Source organism: Sciurus vulgaris (genome assembly GCF_902686455.1).
Source record: "Sciurus vulgaris genome assembly, chromosome: 13".
NCBI classification, from domain to species: Eukaryota; Metazoa; Chordata; class Mammalia; order Rodentia; family Sciuridae; genus Sciurus; species Sciurus vulgaris.
Window position 1 is genome coordinate 92,681,324 of NC_136474.1, and position 25,610 is coordinate 92,706,933.

General features: G+C 44.3%; 1 long non-coding RNA gene across 4 annotated transcripts; it reads left to right on the forward strand.

Annotated features, from left to right (window-relative positions):
- Window positions 1-13,605: 13,605 nt before the first annotated feature.
- Window positions 13,606-15,031, forward strand: LOC306643302. Of its 4 annotated transcripts, none has more exons than XR_013758879.1 (4): window positions 13,606-13,740; window positions 13,841-14,100; window positions 14,427-14,441; window positions 14,840-15,031. It is a non-coding gene; the product is annotated as an uncharacterized lncRNA (long non-coding RNA). The 4 variants fall into 4 exon arrangements; XR_013758880.1 differs by having other exon boundaries at window positions 13,631-13,740; window positions 13,791-14,100; XR_013758881.1 differs by lacking the exon at window positions 13,606-13,740 and having other exon boundaries at window positions 13,970-14,100; window positions 14,840-14,889; window positions 14,940-15,014.
- The last annotated feature ends 10,579 nt before the right edge of the window (window positions 15,032-25,610 follow it).

A 25,610-nucleotide genomic window follows, 5' to 3' on the forward strand; every position in this document is an offset into this window, starting at 1 on the left:
GGGCTGAACAACTGCATCGGAAGGGGAGCCTGGGAGCAGCGGCCAGGGAGTGCAGCCTTGCTGTTCTATCAGGTTCCCACCGGACTCACAGGAGAGTTCAGCGCGTGCTTTGCACTCAGTCTGGTCTCCCTTGATGTCATGGGGGAAAGTTACCCATCTTTTGATTTGGCTACTAAGGCACCAGGCATTACAGCAGGGAGGAAATGAGGCAAAGACTGAAGTAGGGAGCAGAGCAGTGTCTTTGTTCATACTGTGTTGCTATAATAAAATACCTGAAGCTGGAATTTATAAAGAAAATAGGTCTACTTAGCTTATAGTTCTGAAAGTCCAAGGACATGGCACACAGCTCCTGTTCAGCTTGTGGAGAGGGTACCATGGTGGATAGCATCTCATGGAGGGAGTGTGTGTGTGTGAGAACAGCGAGCAGATGTGTACAGAAGAGTCAAAACCCCAGGAGTAACCTTGCTTTCTAAGAGCCTGCTCTCATGCAAACTAATCCAGTTCTGCAAGAACCAGCTCACTGCTGTGAGACCCAATCCAGTTTCCCCAGAAAGACATTGATCCGTTCATGGGAGTGGAACCCCCATGACCCAATTATCTCATCACACATCTGCTCACCTCTGTTCGCTGTAAGCACCTCAAAGTTGATTCCTGATTCCTGGGTTTACTGTTGTTAAGTAGGGCCTGCCAAATGCCTGGTTTCTCTTTTCCGTCCCTTGCCCTCTCTGAACTTCTGACCCGGGAGACCAGCAGAATTCTACGTTGGCTTACTTTCCTTTTACTTCCATAAAATTCAGAGGGATTGTGGGGTGGTGACTAATGGTTCAAACTCCCACGAGAGCCAACACGTGGGCTGGATTCAGCCAGGAGCGGAGTCCCGAGACGGAAGGAGGGCAGAACCAGGTTGGTGGAGGGCAGGTTATGTGGACAGATTTTATTCAGCTGCCTGCAGCACTAGGGGCAAATCGAGTCTTGAAAAATATTTCTGGGAATAGATATTATATCAATTTGTAGAACTAATTACCAAAAGTGTCATGAGACACTAGAATTTTAGAGGAAGCTGTTATATTCCTATTTTCCTATGAAACTTTTACTGGAGTTCATGTCATCCTTTAAAAAGAAAATATTTTATAATCTGATAGCAAAGAAATATATGTTCATTATTATGTTTTTGAAATATATTGATAAATAAAACAAAGAAAATAAAAATCTCCCATAATTTCATAGATAAGAGGTAACCACTGTTAACATTTTGGGAGTATTCTATTATCTTTGAAACATTTATATTTAATATAATATTTGTGATATAACGTGGAGATTTTAAATCTTAGTTTTTATTGAATGATTTCATCAAGATGTGACCTGTATACCTCAATATCCACACATTCTAAACATGTAACTCACTTATTGTTAGTAAAAACGTGAACTTGGGTAAGCATCACCCCATCTAATCTGGGAACATTTCCACCCTCCCAGGGTGACCTCTTGCCCATTTACAACCCCACTCAGCCTGGGCAAATACTGATGTCCTTTCAGTCTCTATAAATGTGTCCTTTTTGGACATTTCAGATAAATGAAACCATATTACGTATAGCCTACTGTCTCTAGGCCCATTTGCTTAGCGTACAGTTTTGAGGATCATCCTCATTGTACTGTGAATCAGTAGTTTTGTCGACTTTATTGCAGAGTAGTATTCCATCTTGTGGACCACCATGTTTTGTTTATCTATTCACCTGTTTTTAGCTACTGGGAATATTGTTGCTATGAACATTTATGCACATGTGTGCGTGTACATGGACGCTTTCATTTTTTGGGGGTAAAATCCTGGGTGTTGTGGGTAGTCAGACGTTGGACTGTTAGCTGTGAATGTTTCAGTGTGTTAGGAAAACCTACCCACGTTCAGGCCTAGCAGGGACACCTGCAGGATGGAGCATTCCGCTTCAGTCAACTAGTAAGACATGCCACTTCCTCCCCAAATTGACATCAGTGTTACCAAGGGAACCCATATAGGAACCTGGTGGTCTGATCCCCCGTGGTGCATTGTGATTGGGCACGAAACCTATAAAATGTATAACTGCTCCCGCAATAAACGGGTTTCAAGCTGCTTGCCATAAGCTTGCTTCCACCCAACTCCCGGAGTCTGGGTCTTGATTCCGAGCTGCTTACCCGGTGTCTGAGCTAGTTGTGCACAAGAAAAGCAACAGTGTTGAATTGTTGACTTGTACGGTAAATTTGTGTGACATTTTAAGAAATCGATAGACTATTTTTCAAAGTGGCTGCTCCATTTTACACACCCACATCAATATGTGAAGAGCTGTTTGTCTGTCTGATTTGTGTCAGTCATCCCAGTGGGTGTAATGGTGCTTACTGTTTTAATCTCTCTTTCCTGAATGAGTAATATTAATAATGTGCTCATCAACAACTCAATTTTCAGAAACCAATCTTTAGTGAAAGGTAAGTTCCAATTTGTTGCCTATTTTAAAAGTTTAATTGTTTTTTAATTAGTGAATTACATGAGTTCTTTATTCTAGATGCAATGCCTCTATCAAGTATATAATTTGCAATTATTTTTCTTAAGCACTATTTTTTAAAGTGAAAAAAATTTAAATCTTATTGAAGTACAATTAATGTTTTTTCTTTAGGATCATGATTTTGGTATTGTATTTTACAGCCTTTTGCCCAACTGAGGGACACTACAATATTCTCTTACATGTGCTTGTAGAAGTATATAGGAAGATATTTAATCCATTTTGAATTAATTTATATGTATGGTGTGTGATAGAAGTCTGTTAATTTTCTTTTGCATTTGGCTATATAACTATACCTGTGCCATTTGTTGAAATGTCTTGATATCTTTGTCAAAAATCAATTGACTGTTAATGTAGAAGTTTGTTTCTGGACTTTCAATTCTATCCCATTGATCTGTGCTTCTATCCTTATACCAATACAATTTGCTCTTATTTTCTGTGACTTCATAGTCATTGTGAAATTGGGTAGTGTAAGTCTTCCAGCTTCATTCTTCTTTTTCAAAACGTTTTATGTCTTTTGCTTTGTAAAACAACATATATTTTAGAGTCAACTTGTTGATTTCTACAATAAAACCAGCTTTGATTTTGATAGGGATTTCATCAAATTTACTATTTATTTTATCAGAGCATTTTCTCTTCTTTCTATAATTCTGTTACTTTTAACTGGGATAGATTTTTAAATCAATGCATTTTTGATTGACATTTAATATTTGCAAATATTTAGGTACAGTGATGTTTTGGTTCATGCATACGCTGGGTAGTGATCAACTTGGGTAATTAGCCCATCCATGGTCTTAAACATTTTATCATTTCTTTTTGGTGAATACATTCAAATTTCTCTCTTCTAAATATTTTCAGGCATATAACACATTATAGTTAATGATATTTTCCCTGCTGTGCCATAGAACACTAGGATTATACTTCCTATCAAACAACATTGTAACTGGGATGACTTCAGGCATTTCTGGCGGGAAGAAGGGAGTTGGATAGATTACCTTTCAGTTTCCCCTTTCATCTTAGAGTTCACTCAATATTTGCCCCATGATACATGTCTTTGCAGAAGAGAAGATGGGTCTTTGCAAATGATAGACTAGACTGTAAATTTGTCAGTAGTTAAAGTCTTGCTGAGTTCTTCTTAGTAGAGCCGCAGGCATCCTGGTTGGGAGCTGATGGCTGAGGAAATCCTGGAGAATGGAGACTGTAGCGATGGACCCATGGACACCGAGCCAAGACTCTCAATGCCCTCCAGGGTGTCGGTGGCCAGGCTGATCTCAGGATGGCACAGACACATGCCACATTACTTGGGGGGCAGGGCAGACAGCAGTTGCTGTCGGGAGGAAGATTCCTGCCCTCTCCTGGCAACGAGGTCTGCTGGAGGCAGGGCACAGGCAGGTGGGATGGGACTCTGCAGCCCATGCACACAAATCAACTCTCCAGCTCCTTCCGGATCAAATGGTACGGGATGGGTTTACAGCCCTCATTTCTGGTGTTATAAGGTTAGAGACAGTGACCTTGGGAGACTTCACACTCAATTTAATTTTTATTGTTTCTTGAAATGGGAATTGTTTTCTGCCAGTCAATAAAGCAGCAGGCATCCTGCCGGATAATGGATGTGAACAGACTATTACTGTTGGTCGTAGCCCTTTAACTGCAGGGCAGTCTTATTAGTGGAGATTTTGGAACTACGGGACTTTTATCAGCCTCAGGGCTAATTCTTTATCCATGTCACCATTAATGTTGTTACATATAACAGGTTATGGCCACTTCAGAGAGAAGGAAAAGTTCAAAGTCTCTGAAGTTAACGATGTACCAGAAGGGAAGGGACTGAGAACTGGAGATCTGAGGCCGGGATCTGAGCTGGCGGGAGTGTCCATGTGACACACCTGCACATCAGCTGAGCAGGACAGTGTCCCAGGGAACACCAGCCTCCCTGCAAGAGAAGCATTGTAAGGAGACCAGCTACCTCACAGAGGAGAAGCAAATGCTTACAGCAAAAATCAGTTTAGTTTAAGGATGAAGAAATGATCAATCTCTTTTCCTAGGTGTTACGAGAAAGGTATGAAACATGCTCTACGCTCCCAGTCCCCGATTGCTTGTCCAAATTGAGCAGAAGTCTTCTTGCAGTTTACATGAAAGAGCAGATTGAGAGAGGCCACTCAGCTTGGCCTTGATCAGCCACAGAACTTGCTCAGGTACCACTGTGGCAAAACGGGAAAGCGATTCTGTGCTTTCAGTCAGAGGGCAGCTGAGGGCAGAAATGCTGACCTCAGAGGCAACATGGAGGAGCCAGAGTCCCGGGTGATGCTGAGCAGAGGAAGCCAAAGGTTTGCAGAAGAATTGCTTCTTCAAAGGCGATGTGAAACACTGAAGAATATGACGGGTAGAGAAGACTGGTAGTGGTAAAGTCAGGGAGAGAGAGTCCACCCATTCTATATGCAAGCTAGCCAGGACCAGAGGTGGTCACTGTAGTGCATCTTCCTATTTTTAGACTGCTGCTTTTCAGTTGGAAATGTATCCAACCATATAACATCTGCATAACTAGTGGTGGCCTGGACAGTCACTTCCTGAAGAAACTCACTAAGGGCCTGGAACTAGGTCCTGCGTGCAAAATCACATCCTTTTCTACCAACCAGCTCCCTCCCTCTACACCCAGTCCTCCTGACCTTCTTCTACTTTTTGTTTCTTCCACAGCACTTATCACCTTCTAGCCTCATATATTTTGTGGATTTATTTTGTGCTGTATGTCTCTCTCCTCCTAGGGCGGACGATCCATGTGTTAGTCAGTTTTTTGTTGCTATGATCAAAATACCTGACAAGAACCTAGAGGAGGAAATATTTATCTTGGCTCATGCTTTCAGGGTTTCAGCAGATAGTGGACCAACTCTAAGGTAGAAACACCTTGGGGGTAAGGCATGGAAGAAGAAAGTCGCTCAGCTCATGGAAGCTGGGAAGGGGAGAGAGAGAAAGAGAAGAGAAGAGAAGAGAAGAGGAGGGGAGGGGAGGGGAGAGGAGAAGAGAGAGAGAGAAAGAGAGGGAAAGAAGAAGGAGGAGGAAGAGGCAGAGGAGGAGGAGGAGGAGGAGGAGGAGGAGGAGGAGGAGGAGGAGGAGGAGGAGGAGGAGGAGCAGCAACAGCAGCAGCCAGGGACGAGAATTAGTCCCTAAAGGCACACTACCAGCGACCTGCTTTTTCTAGCCACACTCTACTTGCCTACAGTTGCCACCTAGTAGTCCTTTCAAATGATCAATCCTTAGATGGAATTGATCCACTGATGAGGTTATGGCCCTCACAATCCAGTCTTTTCACCTCTGAACATTGCTGCATTTCTTAACACATGAGCTTTTGGGGGGACATTGCAGATTCAAACCATACAATCAACAAGGACAGGGGTCTTGCTTTGTTTTATTTATTAATGTATCATAAGCACCTAGGACAGTGTCTAGCTCATAGCATAATTGACTGAATGAGCAAAAACTACATGGGAAATAAAGGGAGAATTGTTAGACCAATAGGGAAATACAGGGTTATAATTTCCTACTCTGAATCAAGGCACAGAAGGGAGATGAAACCTGTTCCAGTCTCAGAAAGTTGGCCTTTCCTGCCTTGATTCCTGCCTTGATCGAGGGAGAAACACCTCTCTCAACAGTGGATCCTAATAACTCCCCTGCAACCACACAGCCTGGGAACATGTTGTGTGCAACTCCACAAGTGGATGAGCAGATGTGAAGTTTTGTTTGTTCTGTTTTCCTTTCTTTCCTTTTTTAAGGAGCACATAGGCATTAAGGGACTGGAGGCAGAGCCAAGGAGAAGGAATCACCCATCCTTTTAAAAATATTGCTAAAACCTAGTCATAATCCTAATTTAAACATAGTATTTGCTTTTACTTCCACATCATAGCATTATAATGAAGTTGAGCTTGCCAGCTTCACATTTAAACATCTGTAGGCTTCAACGAATTTAAAGAAAGGTCCACGAGATGGCACCTGTAAAGTCGGTCTGACTACGTAAGAGGATGTTCCTGGAACACTCTGACACTACAGGTGGGCTTTTAAAAACAGATTGTTTTATCAGGAAACTCCTTTCCTGATAATTTCCTCAAAGTTACACTATAACTAAATATTTACACTAAGATGATGCAATTGTAGTTCAATGGTTGTTTACAAAGGAGTTGAGAGGTGGAGCTGATGTTCAGATCCACTGACTATTCAGATGAAAGCGATCTTGAAGGTCAACTGTGTGATCTCTTCAGATTACAAATTAAGACACATTCTCATGTATCGGTGCGGGTTCCCCAGAGAAACAGAACCCACAATAGGATGTATTATGTACACACACACACACGCACACACACACACACATACACACACTCACGGAGGAGCTGACTGACTAGGTTCTGGGGGCTGAGAAGTCCCACATCTGCTTTCTGCAGGGTAGAGACCCAGGAGAGCTGGCGGCGTAGGTCCAGCCCGATTCTGGAGGGCTCAGAACCAGGAGAACTGGTCCCAGTCTGAACAGGAAGGCGGGAGGCCAGGGTCCCATTACAAAGGCTGGTGGGCAGGTGCAAATTCTCAGCCTTTTTGTTCAGGCTTTTCTACTGTTTGGAGGATGACCACCCAATTGCACAAGCTCCACCCAGTCCACTGACTCAGCTGTTAAGTCCCAGCCAGAATCCCCCTCCCGACATACTAAATGCTTACCTAACTAGTTGGGTGTTCACGGCCCAGTCAGGTGGACACAGCCAGGTCAGAGCTGGCGAGAACCCTGCCACTGAACTTCCAGGCCCCTGTGCTTCCTGCTCCATGAGCTCACCTTCAGATCCATGCCCAAGGAAAAGCACCCAGATTTGTGCATCTTGATTATTAATTTACAATTCTCACACATCTCACTTTCTGCATATTTAAATAATTAATATGTAACAAATTTCTGCGGTCTTTTATGTAATTTCCTCAAAGACTTGGAAAGAAGCTAGTTAATCTACATATTTATAAGAATACACTAACTACAAATTAGATTTTTTCCCAATAAAAGTAAATGGTTCATTACTGAAATTAAGATTTCTTATCAGTGCATCATTAGTCTGGGAATAGAACGTGGAAGATGGTACAGATGGTGTTGAGGGGGTTTGGCCTGGGATAATTTAGAGAAATAACGAAATATTCCCTTGATTGAGACTAGGCAAAAACCAAGATGTTTTCTGTTGCCTTAATTTTGCTTCCTCCTCATGAGAAAAACAATTGTTGGATCTTCAAACTAGTACGAATTTATTTAAATCACCTCCATAAAGGTATTAAAAGATGAATATTCTAGAGAATAGAATCCAAGTTGTACATCAAAGTAGACTGAAGAATTGGTACAATACATATCGTAGCCAGACTGTGTGAGTGTCTCAGTAGGTTCTGACTGCTATAACAAAGATGCTCTAGATTTGGTGCCTTATGAACAGCAGAGACTTATTCCTCAAAGACTTGTCTATGAGCACGACTCTGCCACATTTGGTGTCTGATAGTCAAGGATGACTATCTTTTGTCTGTGTCCTCAGGTGGTAGGAAGGGCAAGGGAACTCTCAAGAGTAACCTTTTAAGGCACTAATCCCATTCTTGGGGGCAGAGCCTTATGCCTATCCCTTCTTGCTCTTCGAGCTCACGCTCACGGCAGGGACACACACCTTCAATCTATAGCAGGCAAAAGGCTGGGCAAGCCCATTCTGCTGCTGCTCTCTGAACAAGTGGAGGCGCCATTCACTGAGCATCTGCTCCACCAACAGCTGTAAAGGAGATGTCAGGCCTGAGGTCTAGAAATGCTGAGTGAGTCCCAGGCATCACATGAGTACCAAGAGGCTGAGCAGGTGTCTCCTCTAGGTTTATTTGACTACTTGTTAAAATCCAGATTCCTGGCTCAGTACTGTGATCATTCTGGTTCTATAGGATTGGAAAGAAGTCCTGAATTTGTATTCTTTTTTTCTTATTATTTAAAAAATATTCTAGTGCATTATAGTTATATGTAACAGTGGGGTTCATTTTGACCTAATCATACGTGCATATAACATGGCTTTCTCCGTTTTAATCCCTAGTCCTCCCCTGTCTCTCCTCTCCTCCCTCCCCAATTCCCTTTCTCTACTCTGTTGTTCTTCCTTCTATTTACTTATTTATATTTTAATTGATGCATTATAGTTAAATATAAAATTGGAATGCATTGTGGCATATTCAGACACACACCTAGCATAATTTGGTCGAATGGAATTGGCAAACTTAGCAAGCTTGCCAGGTAGACAGTGAACGTCACTTTGAAAAATACCGTGCTGCATTTCGTCATGTCGTGGTACCTCTGGGCTCTCAGCTGCCCAAGTTTCCAAGGGCTGGGTCTTCACATGTCCCCTCTAGATTTGCCATAACTTTGAGCTGTATGAGGCCAGCAGCCGTCTGCCCTGGCTCTGGTAAGGCTAGGAAACGTTTGAACCGCATGCACACTCGGGACTTACAGACCCACTCTGACCTTTGCTTCCTCGAGTTGTTCTTGAGCCTTCTTCCTGTCAGTCAGGCTGGGGTCTCGGGCTGCTTGCAGGGTCCCCGTGGTCTTACTCATGTAGCTCTCCTCCTCGGCCTTCCCAGACATAGAGCTCCTGGTTCTGTGCTTCCCAAGCTCTCAGATTGTTCTACAACTAGCCCAGGCCCTCCCAGCCCTCCTCCAAACCTGGCAAGAGGAAGGCAACCTGACTCTTTCCATCCCTCTTCCCTGGGCATCCTGGCTTGTCCCACTGCAAAGTCTGGCTGTCCAAGGCCAGATCTCCTCAGTGAGAGCTGCCCGTGTCCCCGATGGCTGAGTGTGGACAGGGGAGACACTCCGGGCACTGTCCCATCTCTCCTGTCCCATGAATGTTGACTATAAATGAATCTTTGTCCCCTCATCTCCCTCCCAATCACCAGAACTGTGACAGGGACCACACGGTCTTTGGATTGCTGGTTCAGCAACTCAGCTGTGTTTAATCTTGGCATCTCTGCGTGGCCTGGTCTCTTACCTGGACTTACTCCTTTTCTTTCCCTCCCTGTCACCTGTCTGCCTGAGTCAAAATCTTTTACTGGTTCTATGTGCTGATCCTTAAGTTTGGAAGATTCTCCTGTATACACAGTTGCTCTTGCTTATTCTTGCTTATAGAATTGGCTACCTTTAAAGAGACATCTATGGCCCATGTTTACAAATCAATCAGAATCTTGCTTCTCCAAGCCATCAACTAGCCATTTCTCTTATTATTCTAGTTGCCCATATTTTGTGGCTGGGTAAGCTTTAGTTTGCAAACCTCAAGTTCTTTCTTCTAGCTCACTGTCCCAAGTCACAAAGAAATTTCCCTTATTAATTTGTATTTTTAAATTTCAAAACACAACATCCTTTTAAATTTCCAAATACAACATACTTTTAAAGATGAAGAATATTAAGAAGGAACTAAGTAAAAGGCCATTCTTTCCTACCTCCTGTTCATGCTCCAGTTGGGATCATCTTTGGAACTTTGATGTTTATCCTTCTGAACATCTCCTGTGAGTATTTGAATATGCTGGTTTATAGTTATTTGCAAACATGACATCCTACTGGTTTTTCTAATGCACACTTTTTTTTGTCATTTTGGTTTAAATAGTCTTCCTTCACTTTAATATATCAAGTGTGTCTGGCAGAATAAAATCTTAAAAAAGGTTAGAGGTTATTAATGTTATAATTTTTAGATTAAGAAAATATACTGCAACATAGGAAAAATTCCTGAAATCCAAATGATGTAAACCCAGTTGAGGAAGGTTCTTCCACTCTCATGGATCTTCACCGTGGTTGCACGTGGGAGTCACCTGGGACTGCGACAGCTTCTGAAGCCTGCGTCTCAACTTCCAAGCTTCCGACGTGATCGCTCCGGCATGCGGCAGGGCAAGGGGAGATTTAAACGTTCTCTGGTGATTCCAGTGTACAACCAAGATTGAAAGTCACTGCGGTACACAGAATCGAAGCAAAGATGAAGCATCATCAGTGTTAAATGCAGAATATAATTAGGAGCAGCTTCGGAGAGAATGAGTTCTTTTTTTAATTAAAGACATGATATTCACATGACTCTTTTCGGCTTGAGGTCTTCTTAGAAAATAAACAACTGACCACAAGGGCGCTGAGCCTGGGTGGAGAAGGAGCAGATGGCAGGGATGGGTGGCTCATCCTTTAAGGCCAAGCGTCAGCTGGGGGCAAGATAAGGAGATGGTATAAGAAGGAATGAAGACAGGATCTGCCCTGGGAAGGGTTGCTGGGTAGCTATGGTGCCACTCTGCAGAGCCAGAAGTAAATGATGCAGTGTCAAGTTGCATGCCAGGATCCCGCTAAGCCCTGTGATCAAGGAACTGTTAGGGTTCAGCCTCTCTACCTCCTCTCCCACATTAGGGTTGGTCTGAGCTAACTATGGGGCAGGCTGCATAATAACTGAGGCTCTCAGGCAAGACTTGCAGCCAGTTCCAACCATGGAAGGAATGGGGCAAAGGGATACTTCCAGGTCCCCCAACTGGGGCAGCCCTTGCTTTTATCAGGCAATAAGAGTCCCACTCTCCTCAGGACCAATATGCACCCAGCATGAAGATTAAGAGATTACACCCCCAGGGGAGTATTTGTTTTTTTGCAAATGATCAAGCACCTAATGTGTCTTTACCATTTTCAGGGGGAGGGTGAATGTGCTCCTTCCCAACACTGTGACAGGAGAGACACTCAGTACGGACACCAGACAGCACACATCCTAGAGGGCATTCTTCCCTGGGGCTCTTAGGCCAGCAGAGGCATGGCATCATGAATGCCCCCTGGTGGTGTTCAAGAGAACAGCCTTTCTGTAACAGAAACAACCTTCTCCTTAGCAGAGTCAGAATAAAGTAAAACGATAAAGGGTCACACCAGGATATGTGTACATTAGCCCCCATACTGTGTGCAGGATAATTGATTTAAACTCTGGTTTACAGACTGAGAGCTTTTTCCCTAAAATTATTTAATTGAAATTGTTCTAAATGATAACAAAATAAAAAAGCATGTTTTCCCCTTTCTACAGATTCTTCTGGAAGTGCATCACAAGGCCTGTGCGTTCATGTTTGGCATGACCTAAGATTCCCCTGAGAGTCACAGATGGTCTGCTAAACCATAGTCTTGGGAATCCTAGAATACCACCTTATGTCCAGTAGGTTCTCTGAAAGAGTTTGCTCTTTATGGTCATGTTGATATCATAAAAGGCAGTGATACTGAAGGACTGGCAGTTTGTCAATATTTCCTGCCAGTGAAAAGGAGCCTGCTCCCCATAATTAATTCCCAATTATAAGATATAGATGGAGTTTAGCACGGCCACAGGTATAATCACAGGCTTGATTCAGTTACAGACCTGAGTGAAGGAGAGTCAAGCTTGCCTGCAGTCCAGAGTCAAAGTAGTGAATTCCCAGAGAGCTCAGGTCGGGAAGGCCTCTGATGGGTCCAGTTGTGTTCATGCACTTTGGAGACTCCGACCTGGGGGCAGTGCCTGCAGCAGTTCAGTTGGTAAACCAGGTAGGAGTTTCCTGGTCTGGGGGAGCAAGGACTTCTGCTGAGACCATCACTGGCAGCAGCCATGGGCAGCTGGGCTCCTGAGCTACCACACAAGAATGGAGGTTATCTGCAGGAACATGAGGAGTACTGGAAGCTACTCTCAGATCCAGCTCTCTCTCATTCTTGACTGAGTCAGAAAACTCCAGGGGTCTGGGTAAGTGTGATCTGAAGATGATGCAAGTCTTCAGGAGCATCTCTCTGGCACACAAGACATTGGCAAAGAGAAGAAGGCATGCTTGTTTTGATGCTGTGCACACTGCACAGATATGGATTTGCAAACAGAAAGAGGATTATAGCTCTTAGGATTAGTATGGAATTAATCAAGTTCTTTCTTCAACACTAAAGATGCAAAAGAAAAAAAATTGATGCTCTCTTAAGTAAAATGCAGACAATAATTCTATAGAATTATAATTCTCACAAGGAGATGAGATGATTTAGAAGAAATGCATTTCCCGGACAGCATATTTATTATCAATGTAAACATTGTTTTCCACACTGTCATGAATAGCAACAAAGTAGCATTAATTTAAGGAAAGATGAATTTTGGTTGATGAACAATATCAATTTCCTGCTCACAACTTAGAGACAATGGCCTGGGATTGTTCCTGGTTATTAACCTTTAAAGAAAAGGAACTCATTGACATTTTATTAAACTATTTTTCTTTAATGTGGCCTTCTTATTTACTAATCATTAGTCGCTTATACATTTCACCGCAGGCAAAAGCTTAGGAGCATTTTGCATTGATTCTCTTCTCCATATTAGCATGCAATTCTCATTATTTAAGGTATTAATTTCTACAGAAAGAAAAAGAATGTTGCAGACAAAACCTCTACCATTGTTGGAACTAATTTCTAGAAGAAAAAAAAGGCTATTATGATGTTCAGGGCTATTCTTAGCAAAGATTCTCACTACAGAAGTTCAGGATCCTGAATCTTGAAATATGTGGTAACTATAGTGGTACTGAGAGAGAGCAGGTTCATGTGGAGGCAGACCAACAGAGGCACATTGAAGGGGAGCCACATAAGATACTGTGAATGAACGTGCAAGGACACTGAACATTGGAACCAGCCAGTCTTGGCTTCAGATTCTGCTGGTGCACTGGATGTGGGACCCCGGGCCCAGAAGTCAACCTCACAAGACCTCAGTTTCCTAGTCCTTAGGGTAGGAGCAAGCAAAGGGCCAACAACCTGGGATAGCTCTGCAGAATAATATGCTGGGATAATATGCTGGCAAATGGTGCATTTTCAATAAATGAGTGCAAGTTTTAGGCTATTGTTGGGGTCAAAACAACTGTCACAGCAAGTAGGCACAGGTATGAGTAGAGCAGATGCTTTTTCTTTTCTATTTTTCTTTGCTGCTGGGAATGAAACTAACACCTCACTCAAGCCAGGCAAGCCCTGTACCGGTGAGGGACAACCCAAGCCCAGAGCACCTATTAGTAGCAAGGACTAAATAACAGTCTGGGGTAACTTCATGATACATGGAAGATGCCCTGAGATGTGGACAAGGAAGATGCCCTGAGATGGGGACATCGGAGAGGATCTGAGATGGGGACGTGGAAGATGCTCTGAGATGGGGACATGGAAGATGCCCTGAGATGGGGACAGAGAAGATGCCCTGAGAAGGGGACATGGAAGGTGTCCTGAGATGGGGACATCAGAGATACCCTGAGATGGGAACATGGGAGGTGTCCTGAGATGGGGACATGGAAGAAGCCCTGAGATGGGGACAGAAAAGATGCCCTGAGATGGGGTCAGAGAAGATGCCCTGAGAAGGGGACATGGAAGGTATCCTGAGATGGAGACATGGAAGTTGTCCTGAGATGGGGACATGCGAGATGCCCTGAGATGGGGACATGGAAGGTGTCCTGAGGTGGGGACATGGAAGATGCCCTGAGATGGGGACATTGGAGGAGCCCTGAGATGGGGACATGGAAGGTGTCCTGAGATGGGGACATGGAAAGTATCCTGAGATGGGGACCTGGAGGATGCCCTGATGTGGGGACATGGATAATGTTCTGAGATGGGGACATGGAAAATGCCCTGAGATGGGCACATGGAAGTTTTCCTGAGATGGGGACCTGGAGGATGCCCTGACATGGGGACGTGGAAGATGCCCTGAGATGGGGACGTTGAAGACGCTGTGAGATGGGGATGTTGAAGATGCCCTGTGATGGGGACGTGGACAATGTCCTGAGTTGGGGACATGGAAGGTGTCCTGAGATGGGGACGTGGAAGATGCCCTGATTGGGGAACATGGATGATGTCCTAAGATGGGGACATTGGAGATATGCCCTGACATGTGATATGGAAGGTGCCCTGAGATGGGGAAATGGAAGGTGCCTGATGTGGGGACATGGAAGGTGCCCTGACATGAGAACACGGAAGATTCCCTGAGATGGGGACTTAGAAGATGTCCTGAGATGGGGGCATGGACGATGTCCTGCAATGGGGATACGGATGATGCCCTGTGATGGGGACATGGAAGGTGTCCTGAGATGGGGATATGGAAGATGCCCTGTGATGGGGACGTGGAAGATTCCCTGTGATGGGGACGTGGAAGATGCCCTGAGATGGGGACGTTGAAGATGCCTTGAGATGGGGACGTGGAAGATGCCCTATGATCGGGACGTGGAAGATGCCCTGTGATGGGGACATGCAAGTTTCCCGTGATGGGGATGTTGAAGATGCCCTATGATGGGGACATGGACGATGTCCTGAGATGGGAACGTGGAAGGTGTCCTGAGATGGGGACCTTGAGGATGCCCTGAGATGGGGACGTGGAAGGTGCTCTGAGATGGGGACGTGTAAGATTCCCTTTGATGGGGATATGGAAGATGCCCTGTGATGGGGACGTAGAAGATGCCCTGTGATCGGGACGTGGAAGATGCCCTGAGATGGGGATGTGGAAGATGCCCTGATTGGGGGACATAGACAATGTCCTGAGATGGGGACACGGACGATGCCCTGCGCTGGTCCTGGGAAGATGCAGTGAGAAGCTTGTGGAGAAGCTCTGAGGGAGGAGTGTGGACGGGTTTTAACCTTGATAATGAGAGACCTTAGGTGCAAGGAGTTTTGGTTTTATTTGGTAAAGCTGGGGAGCCAGTGAAAATTTGCAAATAGAATTGAGCCTCATAATAATATTTAATAAGACAGGCCTGTGTCTAACACGCTCATAAGGCGGCGTGTTAGATGACGATTAGCACCCTAGGAAGACTTCGCCTCTTCTGCTCCTCCATTGTTTTACGGCACTTGTTAAGAGTTATGATTTCTGTTGATTAACTGATTTACAGTTTGTCTGAGCACCAAGTTATACATCCATTGAGCCATGACCATTGGATCTGTTCACGACCTCATCCTCATGCCCGGGTTGGCTCGGGTCTCTTGTCCCCTTCTCTAACCCACAGCCAACAGGCTGGGCCTGCGCACTGATTTATTTTCATGTGTGATATTGCTTAGATCTTAAAATATGCATGTTGGACTATTAGGAGTGAGTTTCATCAGACTCCACTCATCACTCACACAAGTGGATCAAAGGCTAAAATGGGCTTCCCTGACGAATAAAGGAAATGATGAAAACTGCAAAATCCATATTGAAAGTCAAAATAATTTCACAAATGCAAATAGTAAGCAGGACTGTAGGTGAGCATGGAATGTGGGCTTAGGTACAGATCACTGTGGACTCTGAGTATCAAGATTTTAAATGAGCATTTTAAAAGCCATCTGTAGAACCTTAAAACTAGATTTAAAAGAAAATTATGATCCATTCTGCCAGGATCACTGTACTGTGCCACATTGGATGGAAGTCTTTCAAAATGTGGCAACAATTCTCCAAAGTTCTGAATTATTTTCAAACAAAATACCATCACCTTCTTGTTTTTTTAAAGCACTGACATTTTTTTCCTTGAATTTTTATTCGTTCTTTTCTGTTACACATGACAGTTGGAATCATAATTGTGAAAGTATGGAGTATGTCCTATTCTAATTCATGCCCCAGGACCTCTCCTCCCCTTTCCTCTCTCCAGCCTCTGCTCCCTTTCCTCTATTGATCTTTCTGCATTTACCATACTTGTTTCTTTTAAATTAATTTCTTGTGGGTGTACACAATGGTGAGGTTCATCACGGTATATTCATATATGAACATAGCCACGTTCTGTCAGATTCATTCCAGTGTCTTCCCTTTCCCATCCCCCTCCCTTCCCCTTTGTCTAATCTACTGGACTTTCCCTTCCCCCCCTTATTGTGGATTTAGCTTCCACATACCAGAGAAAAGATTTGGCCTTGGGTGTTTTGGGATTGGCTTATCTCACTTAGCATGATAGTCTCCAGATCCACCCATTTACTGCAAATACCATAATTTCATTCTTCTTTATGGTTGGGCAATATTCCATTGTGTGTGTGTGTATCTATCTATCTATCTATAGCATTTTCTTTATCCATTCATCTATTGAAGGGCACCTAGGTTGGTTCCATAGCTTAGCTATTGTGAATTGAGCTGCTATAAACATCGATGTAGCTGCACCACTATAGTATGCTAATTTTTAAGTCCTTTGGGTATATACCAAGGAGGGGATAACTGGGTTAAATGGTGGGTCCATTCCAAGTTTTCTGAGGAATCTGCATACTGCTTTCCAGAGTGGTTGCACCAATTTGCATTCTTACCAGAAATGTGTGACTGTACCTTTTCCCCCACATCCTCACCAACATTTATTGTTATTTGTCTTCTTTTCTTATGTTATTTCTTTTTAAAAAACTTTTATTTGTTCTAATTAGTAATACATGATAGTAGAATGCATTTATGTATTTTGATAGATCATACTTAGAGTGTAATTTCTCTGATTGTACATATTATAGGAGCACATCAGTCATGCAGTCCTGTATGTACATGAGGTAATAATGTCTGTTTCACTTACTGTCTTCCTACCCCATACCCCTTCTCCTCCCTTCACGCCCCTCTACCTAATCTAGAATAACTATTCTTCCCTAGAGTCCCTCTCCTTATTGTGAATTAGCATCTGCATATCAGAGAAAACATTTGGCATTGGTTTTTGTATTCTTGATAATTGCCATTCTGACTTGAGTGAGATGAAATTTCAGTGTAATTTTAATTTGCATTTCTCTAGTGCTAGAGATGTTGAACATTTTTTCATATATTTGTTGACCATTCATACTGTCTGGGAAGTGCCTGTTCAGTTCCTTTGTCCATTTATTGACTGCTTTTTTTTTTTTTTGTCGTTAAGTTTTTTGAGCACTTGTATATCCTGGAGATTAATGCTCTATCTGAGGTGCAGGTGGCAAAGATTCTCTCCTGTTCTGTAGGCTCTCTCTTCACATTCTTGATTGTTTCCTTCGCTGTGAAGAGGTTTTTAAATTTGATACCATCCCATTTATTGATTCTTGATTTTACTTCTTGTGCTTTAGGAGTCTTGTTAAGGAATTTAGTTCCAAAGCTGACATGATGGAGATTTGGGCCTACTTTTTCTTCTAGTAGGTGCAGGGTCCCTGACCTGTTGCTTAGGTAAAAGACCAAATTCTGATGCACAAGTCACTCAGCCACTGGAACTTGCCTCTTGCAAGTTCACTACTAGGAGACAGAGTTCTGCCAGGTCTTTTTGGAATATCTACACGCCCCATCCTCCTGCTGCCACAGATGCCAAGGAAAGACTTCCCAGAGCCACCTCAATCAAAGAGGGCTTAGGCGTGGACTTGCTGTGATTTCCTAAATGTGTGTGGTTCCCACGTCCAGCCTTCGGGTGGGAGGGCTTCACCTGAGCATCTCTCCCCTCCCATCACTGATTTTTAGCACAGACTTCCCAACACCTCCTGCATCAGAACCACGGGCAAGCTGGGTGTACAGAACGGGGCGACAGTCACCAGGCAGTGGCTGCCTCTCCAGAGGAACGTGGAGCTGCTTCAGAGCGCTCTGTCACGGGAAGTAGAGTAGCCCCTGCTGGGTCGCACGCTGCTCAACCTCAGAAAGCAGTATCACCCATAATTTTTATTTGTTTAAGCAATTCCTATGAACTTCCCTAACTTTCACAACTCCGTGATCCTTTCGTCCACTGAAACCCCACCAACTGTGGGCAGATAGAAAAGTAAGGGGAGCTGTTTCCAGCTGCTGTTCCCAAACAGTGTGTGTGAACACTGCAGCTGTTTAAAATTTAGGTTGAACTTCAAACATCTCTGAGCTGCCTTCGTTTGGTAGTGTGGATAGTGTGGAGGACAGTGATAAGCACACCCACGTGAGAGCGCCTCCACAGAACGCAGGCGCACAGGCAAATGCTTTTATGGGTAGGCGTCCACAGACTAGACGCATGAAGGCAGCGGATACTCTGGGAGCTCACGCTTATCTGTGTCCCTGTTGTCAGCCCCGTTGGCTGCTTCTATTGTGATTAGGGATTTTTTAGCTTTATTTCATTTTTAACGGACTTGTTATAATTGTATATATTTATAGGATACAAAGCGATACTTGACCATATCTTGTTACGTGTACACCTTGTGGAATGCTCAGAGTAATTAAATGTCCATCACAGATGAATGGATTTTAGGGATGTGGCATATATACACACAGATGCCATTCGGCCTTAAAAACCAGGAGAGTAGAGTCTGTCCTTTGTGACAGTGAGCAGGAACCTGAAGGACATCATGCTTGGTGAAATTAGCCAGGTACAGAGGGGGTGATACTGTATGGTCTTCCTGCCACGTGTGATCCAGAGAAGTCAGTCTCAGAGAAACAGAGGAGCCTGGTGGTTTCCAGGGTGGGGAGGAGTGGTGGGCAGGGAGGGAGGCTCCTTACCTCTGCGTCATTGAAAGCAGGGCTCTCTCGCTTGGTGTGTTACCTGGGTAGAGATTGCTCAGAGCATCAGCCTCTGCTGATGACCAGGGGGGCTGCTCCTCTGTGTGGCCAGCCACGGGACCATCTCAGCCTGTCCTGTTTCCCTCCAGCCACCTGGAGCCACACGTTCCTCATTCTTACATAGACCCAGGGATCACTGAGGGTAGCCGTACCCCTGGAGCAGGTGCAAAGGGCCGAGCCAGGCAGCCTCTGCACTCCTGTGTCTACTTTTCCATTGGTTTTCCCACATTTTTGTGGATGCCTTATAGTTGTGCATACTGGTGGAGTTTGTTGTGACATATTCATGCATGTGCACAATATGACAATATGATTTGGCCAGTATCTTTCCCCAGTATTTCCCCATTTCTGCACCACGTGGACTGAGTTCCAAGGCAGCACCTCTGCTAGGAACGCCCACCGTGAGCTCAGCTGGGAGGGACCAGCCACCTTGCGTGGGGTCTGACGCCCAGAGCTTGTAGGACAACCACCATGAGCCCCTGCCCGGGAAACCAAGAGCGGGCTTCTCAGCCTTGACGTCCAGCATCCAGCTGCAGGTGGCGAATGGGAAGCTGTGACCCCAGGATGCCATCGTTTCTGTTGGTGTCAATTCACATGGTGGATAGGAAACTGGGGGAGTGGTGCTGTTTCCATTTTTAATGTAGCCTTGAAAATTTGTTTTTTTAAAGAGTAACATAAGAACACAGTACCAGCGGGCTGGGGTATAGCTCAGTTGGTACAGTGCTTGCCATGTAAGCACAAGGCACTGGGTTCAATCCCCAGCACCGCAAAAAAAAAAAAAAAAAAAAAAAAAAAAAAAAAAAAAAAAAAAAAAGAGAGAGAAAGAAAAATAAAGAACACAGTACCAGAGTGTGGCTAGGACTGGGCAGTCTCCCTCCGCTGGCTCTCCTCCCTGCCCTCTCCTCAGGGGCGTCGAGCCTTTGCAGGGTGGTGCACGCGATGAACAGCCACGTGTCTGCTTTGGAAGCAGGTGGGGCCCAGAAACCTCGGTCGGCTCGTTTTCTGGATGATCTGTCTCAGAGACATCCGCGTCACTCTGCGTGTCTTCCCGCCAGCTGCTGGTGCGCCGTCCTGTGTGTCCGCACCCACTTTTATGTATGCATGTTCCCCTGAGGGATGTTTAGGATGCTTCCAAGTTTTCTGCTTTTAAAAACTGTAGTGCCACAAACATCCTTTACCAATGTGAACTGACGGATAAGCCAATGCCTGCATATGTGTGGCCATAATTGTAAAATCGATTATGATAAATATTGCCAAATTGTCCTCCACAAAAGCTGTAGAAATTTATTTTCTTGCCAACAATATATTTGAGGACTTGTTTGCCCGTACTTAAGATTATGAAATACTTTTATTTTTACCTATTTGATAGTTGTTAGATTAAAAACTTATTTATTTGCATTGTATTAACCATTAGAGGGAGGGAACATCTGAAAATCGCTCGCGAGTGTCTTATTAGTTTGTCAGTATTTTTCCTACTGGTTTGCATAAACACTTTTTAAGTGTCACGCACTTTGGCCTTTTCTTGTATGTTCTGTGCACACATATGCTCCAGTCTGTCCCTTGTATTTTGACATTTAGCTAATATTTTTTGCAAAGCAGAAGTGTTTGATTTGGTGTAGTCACGTTGTACATTGTATCTTTCTAACTCCTGCGTTTTGTTTCTCACATGAAAGTCCTTCAGATTCATGGCTTAACCTGTCACTGACAAAGACTTCGGTGTCTGTGTCTTCCCAGGGTTCCTGTTCCACCTCACAAGGTGTGAGTCTCCAGAATTTGTTAGAGTGACTTCTTTGTTTTAGTCTGGATAAAATGGAGTCTCTTTGAGCTCAGAATGGCCTCTCCTTGTCTCAGAAGTTGGCTCCTCCTGCTCTGACCGTGTCCCAGAGGTTGGCCTCCTCTCTTTGTCCTACGGGGTGGCCTGCAGATGTGCGACTCTGACCTGGAACCTCAGTGACGGTGGTGCGCAGAAGCCACGCAAGTCTTGGCAGCAGCCAAGTTCTGCTTATTTTCTTTCCTGAAGTCAACCAAGGCTCATCAGGCTACCCGACGTGTGCTCTTCGCCACCCCTTATGATTAAGCATTTTATACTTTTGGGGATCAGGACCACTTCCTAAAGTCATCACTAGGCAGTGTACTACAGTATTCCTGCTTCTGTCCCTGTGGTTAACTCTGTAGCAAAACAGCAAACCCAACAGACGTTTATTGATCCCCACTGCTGTGGTGGTGCTGGCCATTCCAGTGAGCTAAGAGGCTCAGTGGTGATGGTCACTGCAACGTGGGCCTACGTTGAGGAAGGGCGGTTAACATTAGAGAGAGAGATTATGGCTGGGCCAACTTCTGATCTGAAATCTGAGCAGGCATGGAAATCTTCCTCTAAATGTGTTCTATTTTTTGCCATGGATATTTGTTTGTACAAGGTGGCTTTCCACTTGTTTGGTTCCATAAAGGCAAATGTTTGTTCGATAAAAGAACTAAAAAAGTGAATGGTGGTATTGGAATTATGACCTAGTTGAATGAAAAACTAACAAAAATCCTTTTAGGTCCTGCTACCCCACAGTTATAAGGAGTAAGACACGGGAATTGGAGCACAATGTTTAATAACTTGGCCAGCAGAGGGCGCTGCACACTGACGGTCTCCAAGCTGGACAGCCTCAGGTGCTCGGTTTTACCATCTAGTGCTAGTGCTTTGGCGCTCTGCTTCAGACACAAATATACGTCCAAAATTTAAAGATGGCCTTGAAGAGAAGGGAGGTTTAATGGTATAATTTCCCTCTGTGTTAAGAGAAACAATATCTGCATGTACACTTGTGTCTACACCGCTAGGAATGTAACTAGATTAACTGAGAAGGTAATAAGGCTTCTGCAAAAACCCACATGATCTGGTGCTGGGGGTGCAGCTCAGTTAGAGCACTTACCCCGCATGCGCAAAGCTCTGGGTTCGCCCCCCAGAATCCATGCATGCACAATCAGCTTGGCTTGTAAATTCTCCTGAAAATGCTTTTGTTTTCATTTTGTGGTTTGATTCTCAGTTATAAACTAATGATAGAAAGCCCATCTCTAATGTACTTTCTTTTAAACAGTGACATAGATATAAGTGTTTGAATAGTACCAAAATGTTGTGGTTCTGCATAACTTCTTTTTATATCTGTTTTCAAAGGTATTTAAAATTTTTTTTCACCCCTATGGATTTGAGAATTCTAAAATATTTTTAAAGCATAATTTTTCCTGTTATCTCCCCATTAATAAAATTTAAAGGTATGATTTTTTTAATTTTTATTTTTTAATACTATTTTTAATTTATTATTTCATTATTGTTATTATTTGTATTATTACTTTGCAGTGCTGTGTATTGAACTCAGGTCCTTTCACCTGCTGGGTAGATACTTTTCCACTGAGTTACATCCCCATCTAAAGGTATGATTTTAAACTCATTTGTGCTTGGTTGAACTTGGCAACTTGTTGGTCCCTGTCTGGCCCTGTACATGGAGTATGGAATTAGTGTTTTTCATTTAAGGAACAAACTAAACTGATCCCATGGAATGCCTTTGAGATGTCCCTCTGTCCATGTGGTAAATGTTGATTTACCTTTACAGATTTAAGAGTCTCCAGGGACTGAAGCTCCATCGCATCGATACAGTTTCTCACAGTGGGAAACCCTCAAAAAAAGTTTTTGTGCACAGCATACATTATCCCAATCTGTAACTTGTGTTCGAATGAGGTCTTACTAGTTTATCAGGCACATGTAAACAAGTTCCTGCTAAGTGAAGGAGTGGTACTCTAGGGGCTGCTGTGTGGAACCAAAGTCAAGACATTCTCTGATGCTGTGATCCTTGCTCAATTTATCCAGAGGTTTTATTTATGTTTACTGATTGGTAAAAAGATTAGCTATATGAATAAAATTTGACCTAGTTAATACTATTAAATATTACCATAGAATCTTTTCTTTTAAAGGAAAATAATTCTATTCTGAATAATATTGAATAACAGCAGGGTATTAAGATTTAAACATATGTTAAGTCATTAATTTAGATAAAATCATTATTTATCTTCTGATATTGGAAAGCGTGTTAAGGGTTGCCCCTAAGTTCTCTGGCCTGAGTGAGCACACCGCGCACGTGGCCGCAGGCATTCCGCACTGTGTCTGCAGCGCCCTCTTGTGGCCATGCGTCTTTATGTGTGTAGAATCCGTAACTGGCATTGCTTCCCTTTCGGTTTGGACTGGCAAGGTTACTGGAATTGTAATTACTTGAGTATAGTTTGTTATAAACAGGTAAAATATTGATACAGACAGTGCCAGAAAGATTAATGGCAGCCTTGGAACAGGACTCATAGCTTGATGCTCTGAAGATTCGCCTTGAGTCATTAAAGTGATCATTAAACGTGATTGTTGCTTGTAAATTACTGTTATTTTAGGAAAGCCTTTTCCTGCTTTGTCCCAGATCAACAGTGACATGACTCCTCCTAATGCGGTGAGGTCTCAGGGATCCCGGGGCAGGGCGGTGGTTCCTTCTGTTCACAAGCAGTTCAGCGCCCTGTCGGGAGGCCGATGAGGCTGTTGTGGTGAGCGCTGGGCTCTGGAGTCACTGGGCCTTTTCCAGCCACTAGCAGACTCTGTGAATCTAGGCAAAGAACCTGCCTCAGTTTTATCCTCTGCAAAGTGGGGACAACTGATTGCTGTGAAGATTAAGTGTTGCCAGTTTGTAAAAACTGTTAAATAGCCTGTTATTGTTAAAACTCACAACTGGTACCAAAACTGGATTTTTCTATATATTGTTAATTTTTCAATATTAGGCTTCATTTTTTAGGAAAGTTTTAGGTCTACAGAATGATGGAGGAACAGATTTCCCACACGTTCTTCTCTGCCTACATTCTTTTCTGAGCAGCTTCTGCTGGGGGTACATTTGTTACAACTGGGGGCCAGTGTTATTCCCTGGCTGGTAAGGAAGGCGCACGCTTTACAGGTGCTGTCCGCTCTGTGAATTTGACTTGAGTGGCGACTTGCGTTTCCTGATATCCTGCAGAGTGCTTTCCTTGCTCTAAAAACCCTCTGCGCTCTCTTCTCACCCTTCCCTCCCTTCTAGCTCAGAGCAGCTAAATGTCCTTTCACTGTCTCTCTAGTTTTGCGGTTTCCAGAATGACCTGCTGTTGACAGCCTTCTAGACTGGCTCTTTTCCTTTGCGATTTGCATTTGAGGTCCTGCCATGTCTTTCAAAGGCTTGATGGCTCATTTCTGCCGTGGATGCTGTGCCTGTGTCCGCCCCTCTGTTCATCCACCAGCTCTCTCTCCTGCAGCCCCTTCCTTCTCTCTCACTGTGGTGAGCCACTGGAAGGAGAGCTGTTGAGTCACACATGGCTGTAGCTTTCGAACCTGGGACAATCCTTGCTAAAGAATGGGTCCTCAGTAAATGTGTGTGTGCGTAGGACGCGGAAAGGGCAGACTCGGGTAGGCCGCAATGGCACTCATTCTGTGGGAGCTGCTGAAACCAGTGTTTTCAAAGCTGCCTTCAACGATCCCTCATGAGTGCGCTTTCTTCTGGGAACCTGGAGGTTCCCGGGTTCTGGGACAGCCTCCCCAGCTGAGCCTGGCAGGCTTCCCACAGGGGCCCTGTGGACTCGGGTTGGTGGCATGTCAGCTGGACACACATTTTTGGTTGTTCCTGCTGTTGGAAAACGGCTTAGTGGTGACTGTCACATCTCGGTTTAGGGGAGGGGGGAGGTGGGGAAGAACTGCCCCCTGACATGATGACCATAGGTTTCTAGGGATCCCTATCGGTGACCCTCTAAGCCACCGCATGTCTATGCCAAGTGCAGGACAGGAAGTGTCTGTGACTTAACAGCCACTGCAGAAGAAGCTTTAGAATTGTCACGGGCCTGGTGGATTCACGTGGTAGGTGGGGGGGATATTCTTCAAATCAAGATCATAAGCTGAAAAGAGGAGGATGTGATTGGCTTCCAGGAATCATTCTGTGCTCAGGGAGGGGCAGGTCTGGTCCACCATCAGGAGGGTCCCTTGGTTTGTGGTCTTGCCCTGGGGAGCAGAGCAGGGAGGAGCAGACCCTCAGGCCACTGGAGGCCCCCTGCTTCCTCAGATGCTAAGACAGCTTATAGCCTGGGGATGGGATTTCAGGTCTTAAGTCACCTGTGCGGGTTAGGGGTGTGGAGGGGGTGGACCTGCTGATGATATTAACATAACTACAAGGCCAGCTGCAGTAGCCAGCTTCCTCTCCCCCGCATGAATGGCAGCCCCTGCTTCAGGAACAGTTCCATCTGATCTCCCAGCCACTTTCTTAGAGCTTCACTGTAGAGAATTCATAAAAGGTACACAGAGAGGTGAGAAATCCCAAGAATCACATCATGCCCCATGGTAGGGAATTCAACGTCCAGTGAGAGGGTGTGAATTTGAAGTTCGATTATATGCAAGGGCACTGTGCACCCCAAGGTACCCACATCTCAAGGCAAGGTCATGCAGGTGGGCCACAAAGTGCAGAATGATTTCTTTCTGCAGAGTAGATACAGAATATTCATTTAATTTTTATAATGTCCCTTGTCCTCTGGGAAGATTTTTCATCTACCAATGGGTATCGTCCAAAGGCACACAGACAGACATATTAGCATGGTCCTGACCAGGTAAGAGGGGGTGATGGCACACACTCTG